A 10,495-nucleotide genomic window follows, 5' to 3' on the forward strand; every position below is an offset into this window, starting at 1 on the left:
TGAGAAACTCAGGAATGGAATGATGACATCATTATCCTAATATTTAAAAGAGGTGATAGAAAAGATTCTAGTAACTGTAGAGGAATAAGTTTTCTTAACTATTGTAGAATTTAAATACTGAATAATAAATCAAAAATATATTCTGAAGCCCAAATGTACACTTAGCGGCAAAAAGAATGGGCCGACTCTTGGTCGATAGAAATGCTAAGTTCTATCATGCAGTTCACTCGTGTAAACGTAACCCAGTGCAAGGCATTGCTGTGGTCTCTCTTCATTGAAAGTCGTCCGTCTATAATGTAATGAACCTTACGAGCAGTGTGTGGCCCAATGGTAAGAAGTCTGACATCCGTGCCAGAGGTTGTGAGTTTGCCTCCTGGTATGGTAAAATTATTTTGTTTTTATTTTAACTTTTACTTAATTTATTACTTTAAATGTGAAATGGCATTTGTTAACAAACTTCGTTATGCCTGCCTTGTAAAAATATTTTATCCCAACACCTGTGGGCTATTAATAGGTAAGACCTGGTCTGTATAAACAAAAATACTTGTTTCACACCCTAAAAATACGGACTCATATCAAACACAAATAATTAAATTAACAAAAACAAACAATTTATTAATATATTAACAAAAGGCTGTGGTGGAGACTAGTATCTCGTATACAAACCACCTGCGTCAACATCTGCCCTCATTCTGCGCGGCATGGAGTCCACAAGATTATGGAACAGGTCTAAATTCTTTGCCATCTTTTCCCACGCATTTAGAACTCTGTCCCACAATTCCTCAGGTGTCCGAATGGGTGGTTGTTCTGCCCAATTAGAGCGTAGGATCCTTTTGACTGCAGCCCACAAATTTTGAAATGGATTCATATCTGGTGAATTTGGAGGCTAGTCGACTGGGTCGACATCACGCCTCCTCGTAAACCATCTTTGAATCCGGTTGGCGGTGTGTACCGGATGTTTATTCTGCTGGAAGAAAAGTGTTCCTTCTGGATATCGTTTTCGGGCGGAAGGGATCATTACATTTGCCAAAATGTGTTCGTAGACTTCTGCCGTTAACAGACCGTGGATGCGTTCCAGAAGTCCTGCCCCATCGTATGACATCCACACCCAACACGCGACCCTCACTCGAAGCGTATCGGTGGTCATTCATACAATAAACTAGTGCAGTACTATCCTTGCTATTGGAGACAATTACCTCGTCGGAGAAAATGACATTTCTCCAATCAAAGTCCTGTCGGAGAGTAGCATACACAGAATGTTACTGGAGACAATTACCTGGTCGGAGAAAATGACATTTCTCCAATCGAAGTCCTGTCGAAGAGTAGCATACGCAGAATAACCTATGCGAACCAGGGCAATGAGTTATTGTTTCTGTGCCATTTTCAAGCGTAATGACGAGACTGAACGTTATGTTAACAGATAGCAGTATTGCTTGAAAGAGAGAGGGAGGTTTATTATTTATTAGAGTTTGGGCATATTCTCTAAGAGATATCACCACATAATTATAGCTTTGCGAGACACATATGATGGCAAATTTGTAATAATAAAAAAAGAAGATTGGGGACGATTCGAACCTTGAGCTACTACTACTAACTTGTTCAACATACCAATGCCATAACAACTTACGCTACTGTAACTGTTTATATCGGTTCGGCATAATACATGGTTTTCCTTTTCATATTCGCTCCGGTTGATTTTGTATTTATCAATTTTATTATTATTTCACTCTTCAAGGGCCCTGATGTATCTAGAATCAACCCGCCATTCGATTTTATTACATATTTTAGCCTCTTAAACAAAATACAGCAAATTTAAATGGTTTAATTATGTGTTACCTAGTGAACTACGGCATTGACGAGACGAGCATGCGCAATGTATGTCTCTGGAACTTAGAAATTGTCGGCCGGCCCATTCTTTTTGCCGCTAAGTGTATACTTTGCAAGGGACGTTCTTGTATTGATGCAGCCCATCTCAAGTTATTAGAAAAAAAAAAAAAAGAGAGAGAATTTGATCTAGAAACCCATTTCCTCTCTATAAATTATGAAACATTTTTTCATGATGTACCATAAGACGACCATTTGTGTTCCATATCGTAAAAGAAAGAAAATGTACCGAATCCATTATTTACAGCAATAAATTAAAATGTATGAGAATAATAGAATAAAACTTAAAATAGGTACTGAAAAATTGTATAAAGACCAACATAGGTATGCAACAAGGATGCCCTCTTTATCATACTTTATTTAACATACAGTATAACTCCGTTAATATGCTTGTCAAGGATCAGTGGCCTTTAAGATTTAATAAGTGGACCAGCACTATAGACGAGAAATGATTTATGAAATGGGGAAAACAGTTTAGACACCATTTCATAGGAAACATATTTTATTGTGCATTAGTTACAGTGGAAAATGTAAATAAGAGCTTATTTCATATTAAAAATTATTTGATTGTTGTTTGCCATGTGTGTGTGTACTACGATAATTTCACTTGATACACCACTAATGTATTTTCGAAGCATATATACTGGTCCAATGGCTTTGTTTGATGTGAAGACACTTTCCTCTGCAGAGTCAGTTTCCTCATCACTATCTTCATCTTGGACGGTAGTGACAGCATGATCCACAATCATGTCATCAACACTGCATATTTCTGAGGTCACTAGACCATTGTCAACTGACACAAAATCCTCCATGTTAACTTCTCCTCTACAGGAGCCCAATTCTCGTCATTATCCATTATGAAAGGGTTATTTATTTCACAGGTTGTTATGCCATTTTACACTGCAAACTTACTGCACACTCCACAGATTTCATAGAATTACTAGATTTTACAGGAATGACAAGACTGTATTGACAGGGAGACTTTTGAGTGTTAAAATCCTTTCTTACAAAGGAAAGTACCGATGAGTGCAACTTCAACAATGTCCATCTCAGGATCTTTTAGATAAAGTGGGTAATTTCTTTCTTGCACTTGTGGTGTAGTGACCCTCAGTACAGTCACAGCAACATATTTTTTCACCATGCTTTTGAACATTACAATTTTCGCAATTTATACAGTCTTTTTAATCCATTTTCGACCCAAAAAAATGCTACAAGCAGGATTTGAAGCATTACAGGAGGGTAATATTATGTATTGATATATATATCGAATGTACAGAGACCATATCAAAAGAGCGTAATGAACGAAATACTGTTATAAGTGAGAGTGTATTAGCAAGATTTTACTGTTACGAGTATAAATCTTATATTGAAATGAAAAGCAAACAACATAAAATGTATCAGTATTTCAGTAAATAAAGAAATTCGGACTGTTTTGTTTGCAGATGACCGAATTATAATAGACTCAGAAAGAACACTGTGAAGATCAATACAGAAATTAGAAACAACATCTAGCTATGGTTTAAAAATGTCTATTTTTAAATCGAAATCAGTGACTTTCAAAGGAAAGGACCCCATTAGACAAGATTGTAATAAATAATAAAGTAATTGAGCAAATACTTCTATCTATCATGCATGCACAATTTCATGCCAGAAGAAAAATATGTAGACAGAAAAATTGCAGTTTATTCAAATAGCAAGTATTACCGACAAAATTATAAAACCATCCCAAATTCAGACAGGTTAAAAATATACTATATAAGCACTTTGGCTATACCCACACTTTTATATGAGCAATAAGAGAAGAGGATAAATCCAGGATAAGAGCAGGAGAGATTACATTTTTAAGAGAAACTACAAAAATACATAGCAAGAAATTTTATCAGAACTGAAAGTAAATCTAGTTTTGGACAGAATTTAGAATTACTGTTGTTATTGGACTGAACACATTCGTCAAATGGACAGAAGAGATTACCACATTTAATTCGGAAAGACCACCCCTATGGAAGAGGTAAAGGTTGATCTCTCAAGAGACTTAGAGACTGATACTTTATAGGATCAGAAGATGCCATGGGGTCTCATTCTTGATTGCTTAATGATGATATTATTATTTTGAGCTGTACATATCTCACAACTCAGGTAAGTTCTGAATTTAATGCATCAGAGGCTTATTATATGTAGGCACACTATTTACCTATTGGTTAGAAAATTTTACCTCTTAATACTGTAAACCTATAGTTTTATATTCCAGGGACTATGGGGTATCATGGCAGATTTTCTTTGAGAATTCTGTTTCCATGTAAAAGATTTTATTTCGTTCAAAAAATGAAGGAGTTGAGATCTAGTGGTCAACCAATTATATAATGCATTCAGTTTGAAAGAGGACTACACACTGATGAGTACTTAATATAATATGTGTATAACATTTTGTTTGTGGTAGTAGTATATATTCCTACATTTTATGTATACGTCATAATCATGGGTGGGCAATTGTCTCTCAATGAGAGATGACGTCACTACTTTCATTCACCCCACACCAGTCCGCTCGGTGGGGGAAGGTTGGATTCAAACGTAAACACTGCTTATGATATGTCTGTGGCGTTCGCGGAAAGTAAGATGACAGGTAACTCCAAATAATACCTTTGTAACCTTTGCTGTTAAAATGGCTTTGTCTGGAATGGGAAGACGAATACTTTTGTGCACTTCATGAGGGAAAGACTATTTGTTTAATGTGAGAAAAAAGTAGTCGTTTCTTCCAAGATCAAAACTGTCGTCATCCAAGATGCAGCGAAGTAGAAACCCTTCGGCATGTTTTGGGTTATTTCCTAAAGGAGAACTACTGAGGAAGCATCGCCACCATAAAGTGAGAAGCTCCATCGCAACCACTCTTCAGAAGGCAAAGTGGGAGGTTTACAAAGAAGTGCACTGCTTGGCTGAGAATGGATCAACGCGAAGAGCAGACATTATAGCCATCGATTGCCGGAATCAAAGAAGCCTCATTCTTGATCCACTGTCTGTTTTGAGAAGGATGATTAACAAGCCAATAATGTTAACAATGAAAAGAGGTCTGTTTATAATCCATGTATTCCTCACTTCAGTGAGAGATACAAAATGAATATTAATACATGGGAAGTGAAAGGACTTCTTTTTGGTGCTAGGGGAACTTCATTTAAGTTAACCAAAACCATTCTCCTTTCTCTTAAATTTTCTAATGAGGACATTAACAAAATTTGTCTAATGGTATTGAGAGATTCATTATCCATTTTACACAACCATTTGTATAACACTACGTAATATATATATATATATATATATACATTTCATTACTCTTCATTGTAGTTTCATCTCGTGTTTCTCCGAAATCAAATTGTACTTTATTTTTAAATTTATCATTGTTCTGTATTCTCTCCTCAAATCATATTGAATTTATTTTAAATTTAACTTCTGCTTTGTATTCTGGATCCTAGTGGTCAGCCGTAGATGTCGGCCAGATGTCCCAAATTGTGGAATTAGTAGTATTTCTCATTTCAATGTAAAGAGGCATTTCACTTCTAGTCACGCAGAAAAGTATGGTACACCTGCCATTTCAGGTAATTATCGTTTAATTTTCCTTTATGTTATTGTCTTATTGACATCCACATTTATTATTTTGTAACCCGAATTCATTCTTTATCTAAATAGGAACTGCATGTCTCCAACTGCTAATAGAACTAAAAGGTACAAAGAAACCTGAGACTGAAGCTTCCTTTCAGCAAAAGGTACAGTGTGCAGTTCGAGCTAGTTTCAGTTTCGCGATTTTTGTTCGAGTTGAAAACCAGATATTAATACACTGGTTCAGAGGAAGAGATGTCAGAAGTCTTTGGATCATCCCCATGTACGGGTAAGTTACACATAGTAAAAGTGTAAATTAATTGTGTTATAACTGGTTAAGCCTATAGGTTTATAAAATATTTATTTATACGTCATTATTTCGAGTTTGCTGTGAAGATTAATATTAAACTTTCAAATTAATCAATGGAACAATGATTCAATATTATATTTTGTAAATTGATACACTAACATTACAAATTATGAGTGACTGTTGTTAAAGTTATGTTTGGGATGTTTACTCAGTTTGTACAATGTTTCTTACTAACAATATAATTAGATAATTAGTTACGTAACAATATGTTAAACTCAGGATCATGTTTAAAAGACGTCCGCCACTGATGCAATGAAGCAAGCGGAAGCAAAATGGGTTACCTTACTCTCTTCGATAGTGCATGAAATAAGTTCATCATGCAGTGATTAGAAGTTGCGTACCGTAATCTTTTGTACAAGGAAAGACCAATTATGTGTTATGTCTGGCTGAGCATAAATTTGCGATCTTGTTGAGAAAGATTCATCACATGAAAACTGCATCCGTTGGTGGTTTAATAAATTCAAGGAGACTGGGAGTGTAGACAGAGGTGCTAATTACGGATTTCCTCCATTACAGAATTATGTCAAAGGGAAAATTATTGCGAAAAACGATATCATGGAAGAAAAAAATATATTTTAATTTATTCTGCAGAGAGAAAAGGAGAGAAAATGTGTCAACATTGCTTGCTTCTAGTTCTTTGTACAACATTTGGTAGCTATACAGGTGAAATTGTCACTTCCATCTGCTACAATCATTGATGTGAAACCAGGAAGCAGGTTAGTCTATGGTGTTATGTTACCACATGGCGCATTTTGTGAAATTGTGAACAAGATTAGTAAATTCAGCACTTTATGTTCTGCTTTTATCAGGTACATATACTATCACCACGGCATGGCGCGTTCTCAGGTTGCGGATAGAGGAGACGGCCTCCAGATATGGAGGGTAGCTGCGAATATATTGAATAAGCAGTCGTGGACAGCCGATAAGGGGTGGTCCTCCAGCTTGGGGGTTGAGCGAAGGGCTAACAACCCAGCACCATAAAAAACAGCTTGTTACGAAACCTAACAGTAAGCCTCGGAATGGGACTGATTCTCCGGCACGACCACAGCAAAGGAAAAAGGTTATAAGATTTGGTACATAATACAAGAGGGTGGAAGGGCATTATCTAGCGATATTTATAAACTTGTACTTGCAATTTGGGAAAAGGAAATTGTACCAGAACAATGGAAGGAGTCCATAATCGTACCTATTTTTAAGAAGGGGGACAAGACTAACTGTAGTAACTTTCGAGGAATATCACTTTTGTTGATGTCGTACAAAATTTTGTCGAATATCCTTTTGAGAAGATTAACTCCATATGTAGATGAAATTATTGGGGATCATCAGTGTGGTTTTAGGCGTAATAGATCGACTATTGATCACATTTTTTGTATTCGACAGATATTGGAGAAAAAATGGGCGTATAAGGGTACAGTACATCAGTTATTTATAGATTTCAAAAAGGCGTATGATTCGGTTAAGAGAGAAGTTTTATATAATATTCTTATTGAATTTGGTATTCCCAAGAAACTAGTTCGATTAATTAAAATGTGTCTTAGTGAAACTTACAGCAGAGTCCGTATAGGCCAGTTTCTATCTGATGCTTTTCCAATTCACTGCGGGCTAAAGCAGGGAGATGCACTATCACCTTTACTTTTTAATTTCGCTCTAGAATATGCCATTAGGAAAGTTCAGGATAATAGACAGGGTTTGGAGTTGAATGGGTTACATCAGTTTCTTGTCTATGCGGATGACATGAATATGCTAGGAGAAAATCCACAAACGATTAGGGAAAAACGCGGAAATTCTAGTTGAAGCAAGTAAAGCGATAGGGTTGGAAGTAAATCCCGAAAAGACTAAGTATATGATTATGTCTCGTGACCAGAATATTGTACGAAGTGGAACTATAAAAATTGGAGATTTATCTTTCGAAGAGGTGGAAAAATTCAAATATCTTGGAGCAACAGTAACAAATATAAATGACACTGGGGAGGAAATTAAACACAGAATTAATTTGGGAAATGCGTGTTATTATTCGGTTGAGAAGCTTTTGTCATCTAGTCTTCTGTCAAAAAATCTGGAAGTTAGAATTTATAAAACAATTATATTACTGGTTGTTCTGTATGGTTGTGAAACTTGGACTCTCACTTTGAGAGAGGAACAGAGATTAAGGGTGTTTGAGAATAAAGTTCTTAGGAAAATATTTGGGGCTAAGAGGGATGAAGTTACAGGAGAATGGAGAAAGTTACACAACGCAGAGCTGCACGCATTGTATTCTTCACCTGACATAATTAGGAACATAAAATCCAGACGTTTGAGATGGGCAGGACATGTAGCATGTATGGGCGAATCCAGAAATGCATATAGAGTGTTAGTTGGGAGGCTGAGACGTAGGTGGGAAGATAATATTAAAATGGAGGGAGATGGGATATGATGGTAGAGACTGGATTAATCTTGCTCAGGATAGGGACCAATGGCGGGCTTATGTGAGGGCGGCAATGAACCTCCGGGTTCCTTAAAAGCCAGTAAGTAAGTAACATATATTATATACGTCTTATTTCCAGGATTGATTTTCTGAAATGAAAAGTTTTCATACTGCATCCACTAGTAACAAGACAGCAATATTAGAAAAAAAATATCAAGATGGTTACACAGAGGAATAGCCATGTTTGTTGCTTCACGTATTAGTCAAAAGCCATGTGTTTTGTAGTGTGTGCCCATGTAATTTTTTTACAGCTTTTAGTGGCCAAGATGATTATAGAAGGTACATTGATTCAAAGAAAATAAAACATATGGGCAAACGAAATTGGAAAACAAGCATATTTTGTCGTTCTCTGTTAATAACAATGTAACAGTGGTCACGAATGTCAAATTGTTGTTTACATTCTTTCTTTTAGAGCATAATCCATTATATATTTTTAGAATGCAGCTGTTAGATGCAAAGCATGTCATGAACAATGTCTTATCGCATAAGAACTGGCAGATATTTGTGTGTGTGCGTGCATGTGTGTGTGTGTGTAGAATAAAAATATTTAGGCCTAATAATTTTTCAACTCATACTTACCAGACTTTGAATTAAAAGGAATGAAAGGAACACTAGACTACAGGAAATAAAAAAACAGGAAGCTGTTAACAAAACCAAATTTAATGTATTTTATTGCATTGTAAAACAGTACACTCTTGTTAATCTGGCCCTTATGAAATCTGATGTTCACTAACTTGGCATCTGTACAAGGAATGGCTGAATTGGCAAGAGTCTACTCTACTCATATTTACAAATATCACTTGAGAGTTGACAATTTTCTTTTCTTGCTCACGAAATTGTGACAGGTTTCATTCCTGTACTTGGCATAATTACATATTAAGCAAAATATTCGTAAAATGGAAATTCACTCTGGAAAATGGCCGTAACATTTCTGCTACACACGCATTCAACATTCGTTTTATCACAAAATTTCTTCTAAACCTACTGTCATCAGTGGAATTAACAATTGCTTTTCATTGCTGACTGAAAGGAACTTTCTTTCATGCTCTGGAGTGTTTACAGCAAACTCAAATGTGACACATCCACTATTAAAAATATTATAAAATGCACTTAAGTCTACTTCATTATTTACAGAACAGAGAGTTGCAAAAATAGCACTTACAACCAGTTTAGATTCGACCAGTTAGAGAACATCCGTCAAGGTCGGGCAACTGTCTGAATATTCGATTTTCAACCGATTACCTCTTATGTTTTGAGATAGAACACCAGGAGCAATTCATCATACATGAAAACATTTTCTGAGTACAGAAATGGAGTAACAATTGAAGGAAATTTACTTTGTCATATTAAAAAAATGTGTTTGCTTGATATAGGTCTACAATAATTATTGATTGGACACTTTACACTATCTTCACAACTAATACATAAATGAACAAATGGACACTGGTAACAACAAAGGAAATAAGTGTAATGCAGAATATGAGATCTGGTGGATAAAGAAATGCAAGAACAGTGGCGGCCAGTGAAGTTTGGGTCCAGGTGTTGCACTTTCTGTGATGAGGGGGGTAGGATTAATTATCTTTATCAGTACATGGTCATGAACATTTTAATCCAATGCCGCATATGTATTGGGGGGGGGGGAAACTGTGTTTCAATAATTATTGTTATTGGTAATGAATCTGTAAATCCTCTACTCACCTCATTTAAATAGAAAATCCATCCTCCTCTCTTTCATTGCAGCAAATTTGTCTATTACATGCTGGTTGAAGTCTGGTATCTCCATGATGAGGTCTTTCTCAATGGAAAGCATCGCCAGTGCCGTCAGTCTCTCTTGACACACAGAGTTCCTCAAAAAGGTTTTAATTCTGTTCAGTGTAGAAAAACACCTTTCTGCTTCCACTGACATCAAAGGCGGAGTCAACACCAATTTTAGAAATTTTGTTGATTCGTTAAATGATTTTTCTAAATTATTGTCTACAATAAAATCTAGCAAACTCACAGCTCCTGACAACGACTGAAATTCCTCTGCTGAATAGATGGAAGACAGCCTTATCAAAGAAACTGTATATTGAACACATCTTCTTCACTGCTTCTTCTGGGAATTTTACAGTATACTGTTTAAACATATCTGGTGAAAACAGGTTTGATGCCACAAGATGTCCTGTGAAATTAAAGCATTCTTTAGCTTC

The sequence above is a fragment of the Periplaneta americana genome, chromosome 14, assembly GCF_040183065.1.
Source record: "Periplaneta americana isolate PAMFEO1 chromosome 14, P.americana_PAMFEO1_priV1, whole genome shotgun sequence".
Classification (NCBI taxonomy): Eukaryota; Metazoa; Arthropoda; class Insecta; order Blattodea; family Blattidae; genus Periplaneta; species Periplaneta americana.